General features: G+C 35.4%; 1 pseudogene across 1 annotated transcript in view; it reads right to left on the bottom strand.

Moving 5' to 3' along the window:
• The window catches only part of LOC309868863 (7-methylguanosine phosphate-specific 5'-nucleotidase pseudogene), a 162,243-nt pseudogene extending 143,920 nt beyond the window's left edge, over nt 1-18,323 (bottom strand). Inside the window, exon 1 of the transcript in view lies at nt 18,198-18,323. The product of the transcript in view is annotated as a 7-methylguanosine phosphate-specific 5'-nucleotidase pseudogene (transcript). The remainder of the gene's footprint in view (nt 1-18,197) is intronic.
• Between the last annotated feature and the right edge of the window lie 3,156 nt (nt 18,324-21,479).

Raw genomic sequence — 21,479 nt, 5'->3', positions numbered from 1 at the left:
CAATCGCACATTGGGATTTTCCCACTGGCCCAGGCTGGTAGTGCCTGGTCTTTCTGGGTCTAAGAGCGCTGTGCTTGTGTGCACCTCTCTCAGGGGAGGGTGTGGTTGCACACGTGTTTCAGGCTCTGAGAGTGGGGTGCAGGTCCGAAATCACCATGCTTTGCCTTTGCACACCTCTCTCAGGGGAGAGATTGGGGCACGCACCTCAGGCTCTGAAACAATGGCACGGGTCTAAGAGTGCAGGGCGGGGGGGTGGCTTTGCACACCTCTCTCAGGGGAGTGTGAAGGGCATGTGTGTCTTAGGCTCTGTAGCAGGGCTTGGCATTCTGCTGTCTGGTGTGGCTCCCAGCCCATCACAGGAGCCAGATTCCATGCAATCTCTGGCACTCTAGCGGCTCAGGGACCAAGACATGGTTTCTCCGCAGCTCTCTCTCTGGCTCAGGCCAGCGGAGGCTTTCCTGGGTCTGGGGACTTAAGCCCCTGTCCTTAGCCACCTGGATTCCCACAAATGCTCCCCTGCAATCCTTTGCTCTTTTGGAGTGCTTTCAACCAGTCTCTAATGCTGGTCCCCAGATGCAGGGCACTCTCATATTGGGGTATTACTTTCCAATTGGTTGCCTCTGGTGGCTCCCTCCCTCTTTTGTTTATCTTCTGATATCAGTCTGATGTTCCCACTCTGCTTTACCTGACCACTGGTGTCTCCTGCCCCCGTAGAGATCCAGACATATATAATTCTATTCTCAGGCTGATTTCATGGGTTATTGGAGTTCTTTGGTAGGTAATCAGCTCACTTTAGGGTACAGGTTGAAAAAGCACATCCTCCTACTTCCCCACCATCTTGTCTCTGCCCCAGCTTTTTTTTTTTTCCCAGATATCACTAGTATATTCTTTTTAATGGTTAGTTATTCCATTGGATGAGTATTTTGTAATTTGTTCATCCATTAATGGAGTTAGGATTAATCCATTAATAAACATCTAGTTTATTGCCAGTTTTTTAGTTATTATTATAAAAGCTGCTGTGGGCATTCTTTTTGTGAATATACATTTTCATTTCTCATTAATAAATACATAAGTGTTGGATTTGCTTGGTCATGCATATGTTTAACTTTTGAAAGAATTGCTATATCACTTGCCAAAGTTGTTGAAATGTTTTATACTCCAACAACCAATGTATTAGAATTCTTATTGGTCTATCTCCTCATCAAAAGTTGATGTCAGGGGCGCCTGGGTGGCTCAGTGGGTTAAGCCGCTGCCTTCGGCTCGGGTCATGATCTCAGGGTCTTGGGATCGAGTCCCACATCGGGCTCTCTTCTTGGCAGGGAGCCTGCTTCCCTCTCTCTCTCTCTCTCTCTCTCTCCACCAGCCTCTCTACCTACCTGTGATCTCTCTCTGTCAAATAAATAAATAAAATCTTTAAAAAAAAAAAAAGTTGATGTCAATTCTTATTTTAGCCATATGGTAGAAACATATTTGTAAGTCATTATATATTCACAATTCATTATATATTCATTTATAATTTTAATTTATTTGATGATTAACACTTAATCATCAAATAAATTATTTGATTAATTAATTTATTTGATGTTGAACACTTGTTCATGCACTTATTACTAATGTATGCAGTTAGTTTAGTGAGGTGTCTATTTAAGACTTCTTTTCAATTTTTAAATTTTTTATGTACTTTTATAGAGGTTCATAGTAGGTGTTTATTGTATTAGTTCTTTATATTTTTTGGGTACAAATCCTTTGTCAGATATGTTTATTGCAGGTAGTTTCTCCCAGTCTGTGACCTGGCTATATATATATATCCTAAATTGTGTATTTCTTATATACAAGTTTTAATCCTGACTATGACTAATTTTTCTAGCCCAAAGCCAGGAATCTCATTATCCACAATCATGTACAAATGGAAATAAGGCCTTGCAGGTGAGTTTCCTTGAATACAGTTGCTCTAATCAGAAAAACAGTGATCTACAGGGACATGGTATCTACCTCCCATACGACCAACATGCAAGTATAAGATTCCTTTTGTTAAAGAGAAAGGAAACAAGAGGCACATAGGAATATTTGGTCCCTAGAAATTCTGAAATACTTACAGGCACACATTTCCAATTTATTGATTAGAGCTTAGTTCTACTAACTTGAAATAACTCACTATTACTCTTGGATTTACACTCTGCATTCTTGGTCCCTCTTTATGCATTATCTGGCTTGTGTTTGAGCAGAATAATTTCTCCAATCTAGTTACTCCTTGTCATAGCTCAGGATTATAATACATCTATTTCATACTGTCATTCCTCTCTCCCCAGATCTGGTGATGGTTCTGTTAATATTGTTACCTTTAAAACTAGTTGCATTTCAACAAATATTTTTGTATTTGACTGCTTTATACACAGGTCCTAGCCATCAGTCTCAACATAAGCACTTCACGGTATTGAAATTCTTGTAAGGCAGATGTGGAACAATGTCTTTAAGATTATTCAAAATCTTAATGTGAAAAAGAAGATATTTAAGACACACCCATGAGAAACTAGCAGGGACTTCTTTTTCTCTGAGATATTACCTCTACTCTTTGAAAATTTAACAAAAAATTTACAATTGTGCCTTTAGACAATGTTTTCTTAACATAATGGTGGGTTGATTATTGCTCTGTTGTCTTCTCTTAAGAAACTTAGAGATGCTGGAAATTATTTATCTCTTACAATGCCTGTAGGTCAGAAATTCAGGAGCAGCTCAGCTAAGTGGTCCTTACTCAGGATCTCTCATGAAGTTAGTTAGATAGTGACTGGGCTGTGATCATCTCAAAAGCTACTATATTCCCAATTTAATAAGTGAGGAACACATGGTTTGCATTGGATTCAACAGGTCTGTATGTGTTGTGGTCCTTTCACAACCATCAGTAATCCACTTAGTGTGGCCAGGTAATGTCATTAAAATTGTTGTAGATATATATCTACTAACACGAATCACTGTTTATGGTATGTTGTTAAATAAATAAGATATAAAGTGTAAAAAAATAAAAGCTACTATCTCCCAGTGTCAGTTGCCTTAGGTAAGGAAACTTAAACCTAGATAGAGGAGGTTGTAAAAGCTGTCTCTATTAATTGTATGTGATCTCTCAAGCATAGAAGCATTAGATAGCTGGAGTTTTTTTTTTTTTTTAAGATTTTATTTATTTATTTGACAGACAGAGATCACAAGCAGGCAGAGAGGCAGGCAGAGAGAGAGGAGGAAGCAGGCTCCCTGTTAAGCAGAAAGCCTGATGCGGGGCTCGATCCCAGGACTCTGAGATCATGACCTGAGCCGATGGCAGCAGCTTAACCCACTGAGCCACCCAGGCGCCCCCAATATATATTTTTTAGTATGAGTATTGGTTTTGTTATGGCAGACAGTTAATTTACTAACTGTTCTTTTTATTATTTAATGAATTTTAAAGCTTTGTTAGGATATATATAAAGTAGCTCTGATAGGTCTAGAATAGTCTTATTTCTAAATTGAGACTCTGACTGAGCTAAATTGATATAAATACCTGAATATTTCAGTGAGGTATCTGTGTGCTGCTTATTTATCCATGAACTTACAGAGATGTCTATGTAGATTTCCTTGGTTTCCTTTCAGAAGAGTTTCTTTCTGTGCTTTCCCCTTTCCTGCAAATTCCACCTTCCTCAGCAGTCCTATACTCTGATTTGTGCCATTTCAATGAGGTTCCTCTTCTCTGCTTAGACACCATCACATTTCTGTATCTTTTCTAGAAAACACCTCTAGGCAAAAGACTGGATCAATCATGGCACTTCCTCACATGGTTTCATTCTCTGAAGAAACCTAGTTCTGCACTGCCTGTGTTTCATTTTTATAGTTGTTTATGGTGGCAGGATTATTCTGATATTAATTATTCTATTGTGAGAAGTAGCAGTTTCTCTTGATCAGATTTTACTTTGCATTGTAGTTATTCTTGTATATTCAACCCTTTTGTGAGACTGGAAGCACTCTGATGGCAATGTCTATATATATTATTCATCTTTGTTTTTCCTGCAGAGGAAATAATTGAAATAACTAAAATAAAATGGCACAGCCACTTTAAAGGAAATTTCAAAGACCTTAAAATTCATTATACACACTAATTTTCTTTCATTCATTAATCTTTAGATTTCGCAACAATTATGGTAATACTTGAGTTCCTAATCTGCCCGTCTTCCTCTCTTAATTCAAACCCTTTATTATAATCAGATAGCAGGTGAAAAACTAAGAAACATGGAGAAACAATTACTTACAGTCATTTGGTAGTATGAGTATTTATTAAGAGCTAATTGGAGCATTTCTTTTTATCCTTTGGGTTACTTTGCCGGCCGTTATTCTCTACAGCTATTAAAGTTCAACATGAATAATTTTTCACAGTCACACAGGTAAAACCAACACTATTGATGATTATAATAGCTCAGTGATCATGAAAACTCTGATGAAGAAATGTCAGCACAGAACACTCATGTTCTGCAGAATAAACACCTAGTTTTAAAAATTATGTGATAATAGAGATTATTTTTTAAGCTAGAAAATAAACTTCATGTTCTCTTTTTTTTTTTTTTAAATGTCTTGGTATTATAGTTAAGAAATTAGAATAAAACACTGCAGCTTCTTATTATATGCTTTCTAGAAAATGACTGAGCTACCATTAGGCAATTGTCCTTGTGATTTTCAGTTTCACTCATGAATTATTTAGACATTTCTTCTCTTGTTCTGTGATTCTCTTCTTTTTCTACTTGAACACCTGCTAATTGATTATGCCTATATTTATGTTACTCCTAAGGCCTCTTTTCTCTTCTATTCATAATATCACAAAACCTTCAGACCATGTCTACTCCTCAGGTCCCTAAAGATACCGGGACCTGCCTTTTTGCTTTCTTAGTCAACTCTTGTCAACTTTCTTGTAAATTCCACAAAGGAATTGTCTTTCATACCTGAACTATTTCCTGAATTCCAAAGTCACATTTTCCACTACTACTAAACTCTATCACTTGATTTCTAAGGACAAAATTTTCTTATATGTGCCAATTTACAAACCAAATGAAAACAACAATCTATTTATTGCTTTCTTTCTTGTTCTTCTTTCCCATTATATAAACCAATCAAGGTGAGCTTTGAGGGCTGGAGTTCCAAAATCATTCTGATACCCTTTTTTTCTCTCTCTCTTCTCTCATATTCTAGTCACTTTTTATTTTTTTATTTTTTTATTATTTTTTTAATTTTTTATTTTTTATAAACATATATTTTTATCCCCAGGGGTACAGGTCTGTGAATCACCAGGTTTACACACTTCACAGCACTCACCAAAGCACATACCCTCCCCAATGTCCATAATCCCACCCCCTTCTCCCAAACACCCTCCCCCCAGCAACCCTCAGTTTGTTTTGTGAGATTAAGAGTCACTTATGGTTTGTCTCCCTCCCAATCCCATCTTGTTTCATTTAGATTGGCAGCTGACTTATCCACAGAGACCTAGGAGGCCAGAAAGAGCTGGCATGATATTTTCAGAGCAATAAATGAGAAAAACATGCAGCCAAAAATACTATATCCAGCTAGGCTATCATTGAAAATAGAAGGAGAGATTAAAAGCTTCCAGGACAAACAACAACTGAAAGAATTTGCAAATACCAAACCAGCTCTACAGGAAATATCGAAAGGGGTCCTCTAAGCAAAGAGAGAGCCTACAAGTGGTAGATCAGAAAGGCACAGAGACCATATACAGTAACAGTCACCTTACAGGCAATACAATGGCACTAAATTCATATCTCTCAATAGTTACCCTGAATGTGAATGGGCTAAATGCCCCTGTCAAAAGACACAGGGTATCAGAATGAATAAAAAAACAAAACCCATCTATATGTTGCCTCCAAGAAACTCATTTTAAGCCCGAAGACACCTCCAGATTTAAAGTGAGGGGGTGGAAAAGAATTTACCATGCTAATGGACATCAGAAGAAAGCAGGAGTGGCAATCCTTATATCAGATCAATTAGATTTTAAGCCAAAGACTATAATAAGAGATGAGGAAGGACGCTATATCATACTCAAAGGGTCTGTCCAACAAGAAGATTTAACAATTTTAAATATCTATGCCCCCAACATGGGAGCAGCCAACTATATAAACCAATTAATAACAAAATCAAAGAAACACATCAACAATAATACAATAATAGTAGGGGACTTTAACACTCCCCTCACTGAAATGGACAGGTCATCCAAGCAAAAGATCAGCAAGGAAATAAAGGCCTTAAACGACACACTGGACCAGATGGACATCACAGATATATTCAGAATATTTCATTCTAGTCACTTTTTAATTCTTTAAAGGTTCTCTGACAAATGTCCTGGGTATTGGTCCTCTCCATTGATTTTCATTTCTTTCCTGTCTTTGGACTAAATCATTATTCTATGATTCTATTGCATCTCATGGGTTCTGGTCTTTCTTCATGTTATTAAACCTATATGTGGCTTCCACTTGTCAGATTGATAGTTTTCTCACTGAATACCAATGACGTTATAGTCTTAAAAATGAAAAAAAAAAAATCAGTTGTTGTCTATAGCTAAGTTCAAAACCAACTCCAATTAGTGATTTCCAATATTTACCCTTAAAACAGAACTTTTTCCTTATCCTCAATTGCTTTTATTTTTAATGTATTTCTTGGATTATAACTGAAGTAGACCATAATTGGGTGCCTAAATGTTTTTTTTTTTTTCCCCAACTTTCTTCTGTGCTATGGCTAATGCTATTTTATCTATGAGACATGTCCTCCCTTTCCTGTTTTCTTCATATCAGCCTGATGAAATTTTACCCAGCCTTTAAAAATGTCTCATTTTTCTCAAGTCTGTAGACAATACAGCTGGATAGACTTTCACTCTTTGTAAAATTCACTATTCCATTACTGGCACTTCTATGGTGACACTTGTTCACTTGAACAAATTTACTTATTTACTAATGTTTATTTACTATCAATGTCTGTGCCTTTATTATTTGTGTACTTGTGTTGGCTTTTTCCCAGATCTGTGAAGGTTTTTATGCTAGGTTTTACTCATCTTTTAGTGTCTAAATTGTAGACTTTATTATAGCGGATATTGCATTATAGTTATTGCAAGTCTTGACTCTCAAAGATGATTTATTATCTTGGCATGCCTCATGAAAGCAAGGTGCTTATGTTGATCAGGATGCCCTACAATCATTTTCACCGCAACTATTCAAGTTGTTTTCATAAAGCATTTTAGTCAAGGGTTATACCATATTTAGAGTCCCATGATCTGCAACAATCTGAATTGATGCATTCTGCCATTTGTCCTTTTTCTTTAAAGTTCTGCTGGCAATGGACTCCCTGGAGCAATATCTTTCATGGTTTTAGTGGCACGGGGGTGCAGAGGCAAGCAGGTGCCTCAGGGGATGACTGAGACAGTGGCTGGGGGTGTGGGAGGCTGTGCTATTCAGCAGAGTTTGCAGAGGGGAAGTCTGTGTGTTCTGGACCACCCAGAGGGGAACAAACTGAGGCTTCTCTCTGAGGCAGAGGTCTGGGTGCAGTTCACTTTCCACTGAACCTCAGAAAAGCCACAAAAAGCTGCCAAAGACCAAAAACCTCCAGAGAACAAAAGCTTCAAAAACTGGTTTCCACAGAACTCACTCCCTGGATAGGGGACAAGACAACTCAACCCAAGCAAGACTGACTGAAAAACAACAGAGAAGTCCTCTTCCCCAGAAGGCAAGCCAAAAGAACAAGAAGACAGGGTCCACATAAAACTGTAAAACCCCAGTATCAGGGGAAAACAATATATTAAGCTTCCACTATTGTTCTAAAGCCTGTATCTTTCATAGATAAAACTTATTTTTATTCATTCTCATGATTCTTTTTCTTTTTAATTTTTTTAACTTACCATTACAACAAGAGGATTAATACAACATATTCCATAAAATAACCTTTTAACTTGAACTTTTATCATACATATACCTGTGTTTTTCTTTTGCTTTCTATTTTTTTAATATGCACACAGATATATCAGATAATCCTCTTTACCTAATCAGTACTACCCCTCTATATAAACCAGTTTTAATCTCCCTTTATCTCTGGAAAGTTTAGTCCTTTAACAAATATATCAAAGTATACCCGGGAAGAAACAAAATAAACTTCCTTGCCCATATCGAGGATTTAAAACCACCATCCCATCTTTTCTTTTCAGTGTTTCTGTGTATTTGTTTTTGTTCTGGAATTATATAATCTTTTCCTTGGGTTTCATTTTGACTGGGTACTTTTTTTTCCATGTAATTTACTCTTGTTGGTCTTTTTGTTTATGTACCTTATATATCTGACTTTTGGGGCTCATTCTGGCTGGGTTATCTTCCCCTCATCTTTCTTTCTTTTTTCTTTCTTTTTGGTGGTGACTTCCAATTTCTCTGATACATTCCAGGGTGCACCTTGCCTAGATCATGGTTGATATATCCAGGTATACATCCCCTCAACCATCTTTCACCAAAATGATTAGGAAGAGGAATGTGCAACAAAGAAAAATTCAGAGATTGTGCCCACAACATCAGAAATATTGGATATGGACATAAATAGTATGTTGGAAAGGTAATTCAGGCTAACAATTATCCAGGCAATGGCTAGGTTGGAGAAAACCATTAGTGACAACATAGAATCTCTAAGAGTGGAAGTGAGAGTCAACCTGGCAGTAGTTAAAAATGCTATCAATGAGACCCATTCTAATCTAAATACTCTAACAGCTAGGGTACCTGAGGAAGAAGATAGAATTAGTGACCTAGAGGAAAAACTGATAGAGAAAAAGGATTAGGAGGAGGTCTGGAACAAACAGCTTAGAAGCTGTGAAAACAGGGTGAGGGAAATAAATGATACCATAAAAATATTCCAATGTCAGAATTATTGGGATTTCTGAGGGGGTGGAGAAGGAGAGAGGATTAGGAGATATAGTTGAAAATTTCTGGGTGAAAATTTCCTCAATCTGAAGAATGGAGCAAGTGTTTGGATCCCAGAGGCAGAAAGAACACCAGCTAAGGTCAATGACTCTTGAAAGACCTTGATACTTGATAGTGAGACTCACAAATCATAATTTAAGACAAGAGGTCCTAAGGGCAGTTGGGGGGAAGATTTATTACGTACAGAGTAAGGCCCATCAGAATAACATCAGACCTGTCCACAGAAACCTGGCAAGCCAGAAAGGGCTGGCAAGACATATTCAGGGCACTAAATGAGAAGAGCATGCAGCCAAGAATAATTTATCCAGCAAGGATGATATTCAAAATGGATAGAGAGATAAAGAGCTTCCAAGACCATCTAAAAGAGTATGTGACCACCAAGCCATCACTACAAGAAATACTAAGGTGGTTCTATAAAAAGAAAAAACTCAAGAGTGACATAGAACAGAGTTACAGAGACGATGTATAGAAACAAGGATTCACAAGCAGCATGATGTCAATAAAAACACATCTTTCAATAATCAATCTGAAGGTGAATGGCTTAAATGCTCCCCAAAATGACACAGGGTTGCAGATTGGATAAAACGACAGGACACATCCCTATGCTGTCTACAATAGACACATTTGGAACATAACAATACATCCAGACTGAAAGTGAAGGGATGGAGAAACATCTTTCATGCCAATGGGCCTCAAAAGAAAGCTGGGGTAGTGATTTTCATATCAGATAGATTAGACTTTGAACTGAAGACTGTAGTCAGAGGTAAAGAAATACACTACATCATTCTTAAAGGGTCTATCTGTCAAGAAGATCTAACAGTTATAAATATTTATGACCCCTATAGGGGAACAACCAACTACATAAGCCAACTATTAATCAAAGTAGAGTCATATCAGTATGACTGCATTAATACTAGGGGATCTTAACTCACCACTCACAATAATAGACAGATCATCCAAGCAGAAAATCAATAAAGAAACAAGAGCTTTGAATGACACTTTGGACCAGGTGGACTTCATAGATGTATACAGAACATTTCACCCTAAAACAACAGAATACTCATTCTTCTTGAATGCACATGGAACTTTCTCCAGAATAGACCACATACTGGGTCACAAATCAGGACTCAACCAATATCAAAAGACTGAGATTATTCCCTGCATATTCTTAGAACACAATGCTTTGAAACTGAAACTAAACCATAAGAAAATGTTTGAAAGAAATCAAACACATGGAAACTAAAGACGATCCTGCTTAAGAATGTTTGGATCAACCAGGAAATCAAAGAAGAACTTAAACAATTCAGGGAAACCAATGAGAATGAATACACATTGTTCCAAAACCTATGGGATATGGCAAAGGCAATCCTAAGGGGAAAATACATAGCCATCCAAACGTGCCTCAAAAAAATTGAAAAAATCCAGAATACACCAGCTCTCTTTACACCTTAAAGAACTGGAAAATGAACAACAAATTAAGCTAACCCCACATACAAGAAGGGAAATAATCAAGATTAGAGCAGACATCAATGAGTTAGAAACCAGAGATACAGTAGAACACATCATTGAAACTAGAAGCTGGTTCATTGAAAGACTGAATAAGATCAGTAAACCACTGGCTGAATTAATCCAAAAGAAAAGTGAAATGACCTAAATTAATAAAATTATGAAGGAAAGGGGAGAGATAATGATTAACACCAAGGAAATATAAAGAATCATCAGAAATTACTATCAAACAGGTATATGTCAATAAGTTAAGAAACCTAGAAGAAATGGATGTATTCATGGAAACCTATAAATTCCAAGACTGAACAGGAATAAATCAATAACTTGAATAGACCAATAACTAGAAATGAGATTTAAACAGTGATCAAAAACCTCCCAAAAAACAAGAGCCCAGGACCTGACGGATTCCCTGGGGAATTCTACCAAACATTCAAAGAAGAAATAATACCCAAGTTCCTGAAGCTGTTTCAAAAAATAGAAACAGAAGGAAAATTTCCAGACTCTTTCTATAAAGCCAGCCTCACCCTGATTCTCAAATAAGGCAAAGACCCCATCAAAAAGGAGAATTTCAGACCAATATCCCAGATGAATATGGATACCAAGATTCTCAACAAAATCCTAGCTAATAGCATGCAACTGTACATTAAAAAAAAAATCCACTGTGATCCAGTGGGATTTATTCCTGGAATGCAAGGGTGGTTCAATACTCACAAATCAACCAATGTGATAGAACAATCAACAAAATAAAAGAGAAGAACCACATGGCCCTCTCAATTGATGCAGAAAAAGCATTTGACAAGATACAACATTTGTTCTTGATTAGAACAATTCAAAATATAGGGATAGAGGGAATATTCCACAGACTCATAAAATCTATGAAAAACCCACAGCAAATATCATTCTTAATGGGAAAAGTAGACAGCCTTTGCTTTGAGATCAGGAACAAAACAAGGATGTCCACTCTCACCCACTCTTGCTCAACCTAGTACAAGAAGTTCTAGCAACAGCAATCAGACAACAGAAAGAAATAAAAGGTATTCAAATTGGCAAAGAAGTAGTCAAACTCTCTCTCTTCACAGATGACATGATACTTTCTATAGAAAATCCAAAAGACTCCACCCCCAAACTACTAGAACTCATACAGCAAATCAGTATTGTGGCAGATGGATACAAAATTAAAGCATAGAAATCAGTTGCTATTTTTTTACACTAACAATGAAAATATAGAAAATGAAATTAGAGAATTGATTTCATTTACTATAACACCAAGAACCATAAGAAACCTGGGAATAAAACGAATCAAAGAGGTAAAGGATCTGTACTCAAGGAACTACAGAACACTCATGATAGAAATTGAAGAAGACACAAAAAAATGGAAAAGCATTCCATGCTCATGGTTCGGAAGAATAAACATTGTCAAAATGTCTTTACTATATAGAGCAATCTATACTTTAAATGCCATTCTGAACAAAATTCCACTGAAATTTTTCAAAGTTCTAGAACAAACAATCCTAAAATTTGTATGGAACCAGAAAAGACCCCAAATTGCTAAGGAAATGTTGAAAAAGAAAAACAAAACTGAGGGTATCATGTTACCTGATTCCAAGCTTTACTACAAAGCTGTGATCACCAAGACAGCATGGTACTGGCACAGCAACAGACACATAGACCAGTAGAACAGAGCAGAGAGCCCAGATATGGACCTTCAACTCTATGGTCAAATAATCTTTGACAAAGCAGGAAACAATATACAGTGGTAAAAAGACAGTCTCTTCAATAAATAGTGCTGGGAAAATTGGACAGCTATATGTAGAAGAATGAAACTCAACCATTCTCTTACACTATACACAAAAATAAACTCAGAAATAGATAAAAGACCTCAACATGAGGCAGGAATCTATCAAAATCCTAGAGGAGAACATAGGCAGTAACTTCTTTGACTTTGGCCACAACAAACTCTTTCAAGACATGTCCCAAAGGCAAAATAAACAAAGGGAAAATGAACTTTTGGAACTTCATCAAGATCCAAAGCTTCTGCACAGCAATGGAAACAATCAACAAAACAAGGAGCAACCCAAAGAACGGTTGAAGATATTTGCAAATGACACTACAAAGGGATGATACTCAAGATCTATAAAGTACTCCTCAAACTCAACATCCCAAAATCAGATAATTACGTCAAAAAATGGGCTGAAGACATGAACAGACACTTCTCCAAAGAATGGCTAACAGATACATGAAAAAATGTTCATCATCATTAGCCATCAGGGAGATTCAAATCAAAACCACATTGAGATACCACTTTACACCAGTTAGAATGGCCAAAATTAAAAGGACAGGAAACAACGTTTTTGAGAGAATGTGGAGAAAGGGGAACCCTCTTACACTGTTGGTGGGAATGCAAGTTGGTGCATCCACTTTGGAAAACTGTGTGGAGATTCCTTAAGAAATTAAAAATAGAACTACCCTATAACCCTATAATTGCACTACTGAGTATTTACCCCAAAGCTACTTATGTAGTGAAAAGAAGGGCCATCTTACCCCAATGTTCATAGTGGCAATGGCCACAGTTGCCAAACTGTGGAAAGAGCCAAGATGCCCTTCGACAGTCAAATGGATAAAGATGTGGCCCATATACATGATGGAATATTACACAGCCATCAAAAAGAACAAATACCCAACTTTTGCAACAATATGGATGGAACTGAAGGAGATTATGCTGAGTGAAATACATCAGGCAGAGAGAGTCAATTTTCATATGGTTTCACTTACTTGTGGAGCATAAGGAATAACAGGGAAGACATTGGGTGAATGAGAGAAGTGAGTTGGGGGAAATCAGCATGGGAGATGAATCATGAGAAACTGTAGACTCTGAGAAACAAACTGAAGGTTTTGGAAGGGAGGGGTAGGGGATTGTGAGAGTCTGGTGGTGGGTATTAAGGATGGCACTTATTGCATGGATCACTGGATGTGATGCATAAACAATGAATCTTGGAACACTGAAAAAAATAAATAAAATTAAAAAAAATTCTTCTGGCTGCAAAAGAACAGAGGTGTCTTAATGGGTTAATATGTTACTTCTTTTAAAATAAAAACTATTGGTATTTAAGAGGAGCTTTAAATAGATAAGAAGTGACTTGCCTCTGGAGAATTTCGGACTGAGTGGCAGGCTGATAGGGGTGATATTTTTGGGTTCATACAATTTTCAGTAACCTACAAATCACACTCTATAAGTGGCTTGACAGGTTTATCTATGTCTGAGAGAGGACATGAACTATTTTCTTAAACATGCACCCATGCACTTACTCACAAATATACCGCAGCCTCCCAATCATTTGAATGTGAGATTCCTAAGAAGTATAAGAAATAGGATTTACAGCATTTACCAGTCTTGGGTTCTACAGGCAGCTGATCAGGGTTTAGCAATTGCATGAGTCCGAATTCACACAAGATTTTTTTTATACCAAATCGTATCTTCAATTTTGTCTTGGCATGAATGGAAACATCAATGACAATTATAGAGAGGAATCTGAAAAGTAATCTCTATCAATCATTTGAAATTTGAGATTTCTCAATATGTGTTTTAATTGTGAATTATCTTTGTTTCTGTATTATATCCTTGGTTTCATAATAAAAAAAGAATGTTTTTATAATAATAGTTGTTTAGGCCTGATTTGGGGGGAAACATTCACTCTCAAAATTGTACTATGGAAAATTAAACTCTTTATTAATTTAAGACTGGTAGAATCCACATATACCCCCAATAAAGAAAAGAAAAAATGGAGACATGATCTAATTAAAATTTTTGGATTAACACTTTTTTTTTTTGGATAGAGAAGATGGAGTGGTGCTGATATGGTGGTGTCTCATCACTTTTCCAGATACACATTTTACATAAAAACAAAAACCCCTTTGTATATTTATTTCTATCTCTCTCTGTACACACACTCATACACACAAACACAAGCACTTTCTTAAGGTGGTTAACAAACTATATAAGATAATGTTGGTAATAATAGTCACCTGTTAATTAAAAAAATAAGTAACTTTTAGACCTATTGAAAACCATTTTATATGAAAATAACATTGCAATAAATTGATGTGGTAAGCAGGTAGTCACAATCATAACTTTTTAACAGGTCAAATAGACCTGATAAGCTTATTTTGTTGCCATAGTCCTCAGTCTTAGATCAGTTATATTGAAATTAAAAATGTGCAGTTAGTGCATATAAAAATTTATATTCACTTAAGTAAATTGTTAAAAAGGTCTTTGTTTTAAAAATATTTCAGAAAAAAATATTTCAGAAAGTTACTGCAGAGTTGAAAAATAGAAATAATGTCTCACTGAGGAACCATAAATACACCCCATGGACTAGAACTGAACTAACATATGTAATCAAATTATATATATAAATGCCAATATTAAAGAAGAGTCCACACACATGTAAGGTAAGTGTATATAGTTTTGATTTTACTATGACCTGGGATATATGAAAATGTTTTAGCAAAGTCGAAATGGTTTAGCAAATGGTTTAGAAAATGGTTTAGCAAAGATACAGTTTTAATATAAAGACAGTTTTGATTTTTGTTGAAAATAAAAGCAATTAAAACAAACATAAAATTACAAAAGAATACACACACACCCACACTTAAAAGAAAGAATTTTTCCATAATTATTCAGATTTTAATAACTTTGCATACCTTATGAAAAAATATATTATTCACTACCTCTCCCTCCAAAGAAGAAAATGCATAAAGTGAAATGTGGATAAAATATGAAAAAGAAGGTAAAACAAAATAAAACAGATTAATTTATTTACTCATTCTCCTATTCTACAGTTTTGAGTACTCATCATGCCCTTGGTACTTTGTATTAATGTAATATCTAATAAATAATAAAGACTTCTTGATTGTTATTTTTTTATTGAAGGAAGGTTTTCTTCTACATGTAATTTATTTATTTATATGATTAAAAATACCATGAAGAAAGGAGGAATATTTTATATACCTCAAAATGCTGCTATTCTAGGGATATAGAAATATAAGGCAGGACTATTTTTTTCAAGAAGTGTTAAATATATTTGGAAAGATAAGATCAGCACAAATTTAAAAGAAAGAAAGAAGAAAAATAGAAGTAAGAAACAAAGAAGAAAGAAAGGAAAGGAGGAAGAAAGGGAGGGAGAGAGGGAGGAAGGTCAGAAGATCCCAGGAAATGAAATTTATTAATTGAGATATATAGTAGATTCTACACTGTGCTAGTGCAGCCTGAAGTCATGAGAGGTGGATTAAAAAAAAAAAAAAAAAAGTCGGACTGTGAGTTTAGCCTTGAAAATAGACTATCAAGTGGATGTTGTTCCAAAGTGGAAGAAAATGTGTATAACTGACATAGAAGAGAAAACAAACAAACAAATAATTTGTGATATACCAAAAAATAGTATTTTCAGGGAATGGAGGAATATTTTGGAAAGAAAAAATAGTGTGTTGGGCCTTGAATGACAGTCTAAAGAATTCAGACTTGTTCAAAATGAGTGACAAATTAAATTTACTTAAGAAGAATCCCACAAAAACATGCAGTTAGATTTAAGAAGGAAAATCTAGTTTGACATTGTCCTTCTGGGTTTGTCAGAAACTTAGTGCTCAGTGGCATTATAATAACATGCTTTGTGAAAAATATAAAGTTAGAAAATGTTTGGCTAGAAAGGCAATTTTTTTTTTAACCATGAAACTTCTGAACTTAAAATTTTCAAATACTAATTTTTAAATCTCCAGCTAGGGAAAAATGCATGCACTATTTTTATACTTATTTGATCATAGGAAGCAGGAACACAGTTTGTGGAATGCTATTTTTGGTATTCATTGAAACATTAAGATTGCAAGGATCTTACAAGTCATTTGGTGTTACCACCTATCAGCAGTATCCAGACCACATTGTCGTGTGAACTCTATTGAGCATTTCAAAGATAAGATTTCATCCCATCCAATGACAACTACTTGGTTATCTCTCATGACAGTCCTTTCTGTCTTTATATAGCTCTAATAGCGAGGTCTTCTTTAGATTATCTTTCTCTAAAAATCAATCATATTGATATAGTTTAATATATTTAATTTAATTATATTTAATATATTTTTAAGAAAAACTCCTTGGTAACATATTATTGACATTCACACCATTTCATATAAATTTCAGCTGTATACTTGGCTAGAAAATTATCCTGAGCAATAAGTGGCCAAATCAATGAGTTATAATTTACTGGCTCAACAATGTAGTATGAACAGTAGCTTTATCGAGGTCTTTGCTGTAAGTATGAATTTGGTACACTCACTTGCTATTTTATGAATTTAGACAAAGCAAAAATGTTTATTTCAAATGCTACTGAAAATTGAGCAATTCTAATTCCCACATTCAAGCATTCATTAAGAACAATCTGATTTAGCAATAATTTCATCCCCCAAGTAAACTGTTACATAGCATCTAATTGTAATGTGGACAAAATAGGTCATGGTGTGTAACTCCTTGTTTGTGAGATGGACTATGGGATGCCAGGTGCTGCTATCTAGAACTCTGTCTTTGTATTTCACTTTTCTTGCCTCATAGGAGTTTTAGAGATAATTTATCTACTTTCTATTTTTCTCAGAAATATAGAGTACTTATCACTTACAATTTCATTTTCCATTGAGGATATTTCTTTGATATATAGAACATGGAAATAATACCTAATTCCAGGTATTAGGTATGGAATTAGGTATTATTAAAAAGAGAAAAACATGTATCTTCAGAAAAATAGACAATAGTTAACTTCATAAAATACAGTGCTTTTTGATAACACTATTCATTTTTTATAAAAGATCACCATTTCTATTTAATACATGGATAAGTATTTATTATCATGTGGTGATAATGATTTATAAAAGGATTTATTTTGTAACCAAGAGATTATAAATATAATTCATTTTAAGAACACCAGGGTGAGGATAAAATGAAGGATACCTGGCAATGTCTTATTTTGAAATATCCATCCAAGTACAAATATTTCAATAGGAGTTTTTTCACAAGAAATACATATTATATGATTTATATATTGTGTTCATAACATATGTTATTATTTATAATAAGTATTATCAAACACAGAAACAAAGATAAAAGATGTTTTACTTCTACAAGTTTGAGGGAAATAAAACAACAGAATACAAGCTATTTGTGTAAATAAATTTGACAGAAATAAATTCAGTGGGTAACATAATATAACAATGAGTCTTTTAGCGCAGTGCATGTGAGAATACAGTATTGACAAATTTGTTTATTTGGATCTTAGCTATGTTCATTTATTATCAAACACTACAGCTTTTCTGAAAAATAGAAACTTTTTACAGTCATTGTGAAAACAGAAATAAGCCAAACAATTATTGTAATGATGAAAATAGTTGGAAATGTACAATTTCATGTTAAATCAATATAAGAGTATTTTTGGCCTGGTTTCTAATGCTTTCTGCAACCATAAAATTTGGCTGCAAGAGGGCAATACAATACTGGTGAGAAAACACTGGAATTATTACCATTTTTTAAAAGAAAAAAGAAGTCAAAGGAGTATAACTGGTGCATGTAAAGCATTGAATGTTTATTCCCATAACAATTGAAGAATAATAGTTATTTTGGGTTAGAAATACAACCTGTAGACAAGGAGCACACCATTTGTGTTAATGTCCTCAGGCACTGAAAGGCCTCACCTGGCAAGTGTCTGGAAGACTCAGCAGGCAATGCTGCCTCTGCTCTTGGCAGTGTTCACACTGGCTCACAGTCACAGTGTTGAGCTGATTCTTGTTGTGCTTAAGAGGGGTGGGACCAGGAGTCATTGTGGCACATGTCAAAACAAAATAAAACAAATGCCCTGCTTTTCTCCTGATGTAGCTCCCGTATTCATTATTAAAACCTAGAATTTATAATCTTAATGAAGGGTACAAGAAACTAGAGTTCTTGTAAGAATTCTCTCAGTAGCAAGTCTTTTCTTCTTCTAACCTCTCTTTTGGCTGACATAGTAACAGTTTATTTCCATGAGAGACTGTGAAAAGAACTTGACTTTAAAATATTAGGTTTGTTTTTCCTCCTGCCCTCCTTGGATTTCTCTCCTAAGAAAAGAGAGAAAAAACATAATTTTGATGTAAAGTCATCGTTTTCTTGAATCTAAAAACCTTAAAAATACAGGAAGAGGGGCAAGATGGTGGGGAAGTAGGAGATCTTATTTCAACTGGTCCCCTGAAGTGAGCTAAGTATCTACCAGAACACTGAACACCCATGAAATCAATGTGAGATGTAAGATTATACTTCTGGATCTCTACAGGGTCAGAAGACATCAGTGTGAGCCTCTTTGTTCATTTCTGGTTTACATACCCTATAAATCTTACTTTTGGGGCTCATTTTGGCTGGGATTTTTTTCTTTTTTCTCTTATCTTTTTATCTTCCTCTTTTTCTTTTTTCTTTCTTTTTGGTGGTGACTTCTGATTGCTCCAAAACTTTCCAAAAGGCACCTTGACTGAATAGAGGTTGATATATTCAGTTATACATCCCCTCAACCACCTCTCACCAAAATGACCAGAAGGAGGAACACTCAACAGAGGAAAAATTCAGAGGCTGTGACATCGGCCAAAGAACTATTGGATATGGACATAAACAATATGTTGGAAATGAAATTAGTAAAAATTGTCCAGGCAATAGCTAGGTTGGAGAAAACCATTAGTGGCAAAACAGAATCTCCAAGAGTGGAAGTGAGAGCTGATCTGGCAGAAGTAAAAAAATGCTATTAATGAAATCCAATCTAATCTAAATATTCCAACAGCTAGGGTAACCAAGGTAGAAGATAGAATTAGTAATCCACAAGACAAACTGATAGAAAAGTAAGACCAGGAGGAGGACTGGAACAAACAGCTTAGAAGCCATGAAAACAGAATTAGGGAAATAAATGATGCCATGAAAAGTTTCAATGTCAGAATTATTGGGATCCCTGAGGGAGAGGAGAAAGAGAGAAGATTAGAAGATATAGTTGAACAAATACTGAATGAAAATTTCCCTAATCTGGGTACTGGAACAAATGTTCATGTCCTAGAGGCAGAAAGAATACCCACCATGATCCACAAGCCTAGAAAGATATCCAGACACTTCATTATGAAATTCATGAATCATAATTTCAGACAAGAGGTCCTAAGGACAGCTAGGGGGAAGAGATTCCTTATGTACAGAGGAAGGTCCATCAGAGTAACATCAGACCTGTCCACAGAAACCTGGCAAGCCAAAAAGGGCTGGCAAGACAAATTCAGGGCACTAAATGAGAAGAACATACAACCAAGAATACTTTACCCAGCAAGAATGACATTCAAAATGGATGGAAAGATAGTGAGCTTCCAAGACCAGCAATGTCTAAAAGAGTATGTGACCACCAAGCCATCACTATAAGAAATACTAAGGGGGGTTCTATAAAAAGAAAAAAAAAAAAAACAAGAGTGACATAGAACAGAAAGTTACAGAGACAATGTATAGAAACAAGGATTCACAAGCAACATAATGTCAATAAAAACGTATCTTTCAATAATCCACTCTCAAGGTGAATGGCCTAAATGCTCCCATAAAAAGGCAGAGGGTTGCAGACTGGATAAAAGAACAGGACATATGCTGTCTACAAGAGATGTATTTCAAACCTAAGATATATCCACACTGGAAGTAAAGGGATGGAGAATCATCTTTTGTGCAAATGGGCTTCAAAAGGAAGCTGGGGTAACAATTCTCATATCAGATAACTTAGATTTTAAGCTGAGGACTGTAGTGAGAGATACAGAAGGACACTACATCATTCTTAAAGGGTCTATCTACAAAGAAGATCTAACAATTTTAAATATTTATGCCCCCAACATAGAAGCAGCCAACTACCTAAGCTAACTGTTAAACCAAATAGATTCATATTGATATGAATACATTAATTGTAGGGGATCTGAAAATGCCACTCTCAGAAATACACAGATCATCTAAGCAGAAAACCAATGAAGAAACAAAAACTTTGAATGACACATTGGACCAGATGGACCTCATAGATATATATGCCATAGATAAATTCCACAGATTTAGATTCCATTCCACTCCATTCCATTCCAATAATATATATTCCATAGATATATTTTTCACGCTAAAACTAAAGAATACTCATTCTTCCCAAGGGCACATGGAACTTTCTCTCCGGAACAGACCAGATACTGGGTCACAAATCAGTTCTCATCTGATACCAAAAGTTTGATAATATTCCCTGCATATTCTCAGACCACAATGCTTTGAAACTGGAGCTCAACCACAAGACAAGATATGGAAAGATTCAAACACTTGGAAGCTAAAGACCATCCAGCTCAAGAATGTTTGGATCAACAAGGAAATCAAAGAAGAACTTAAAAAATTCATGCAAACAAATGAAAACACATCAGCCCCAAACCTACAAAATATGGCAAAGGTGGTCTAAGGGGGAAATACATAGCCATCCAAGCCTCCCTTAAAAATAAATAAATAAATGAATGAAAAATAAAAAAAGAAAAATACAGAGTACACCAGGTCTCTTTATACCTTAAAGAACTGGAAAATCAACAACAAATTAAGCCAACACCACCCACAAGAAGGAAAATAATTAAGATTAGAGCAGACATCAATGAGTTAGAAACCAGAGATATTGTAGAATACATCAACAAAAATAGAAGCTAGTTCTTTGAAAGAATCAATAAGATTTATAAACCTCTGGCCAATCTAGTCCAACAGAAAAGAGAGAGGACCTAGATTAACAAAATTATGAATGAAAGGAGAGAGATCATGACTAACCCCTATAAATGGGAACAATCACCAGAAATTACTATCAAAAGTTATATGTCAATAAGTTAAGCACCTAGAAGAAATGGATGCATTCCTGAAAACCTATAAACTTCCAAGACTGAATCAGGAAGAAATTAACAACCTGAATAGACAAATATATAGTAATGTGATTG

Source organism: Mustela nivalis, assembly GCF_964662115.1.
Source record: "Mustela nivalis genome assembly, chromosome: 7".
NCBI lineage: Eukaryota > Metazoa > Chordata > Mammalia > Carnivora > Mustelidae > Mustela > Mustela nivalis.
Note: the sequence above shows the minus strand (reverse complement) of the source record. Positions and strands in the feature narration are given on the sequence as shown.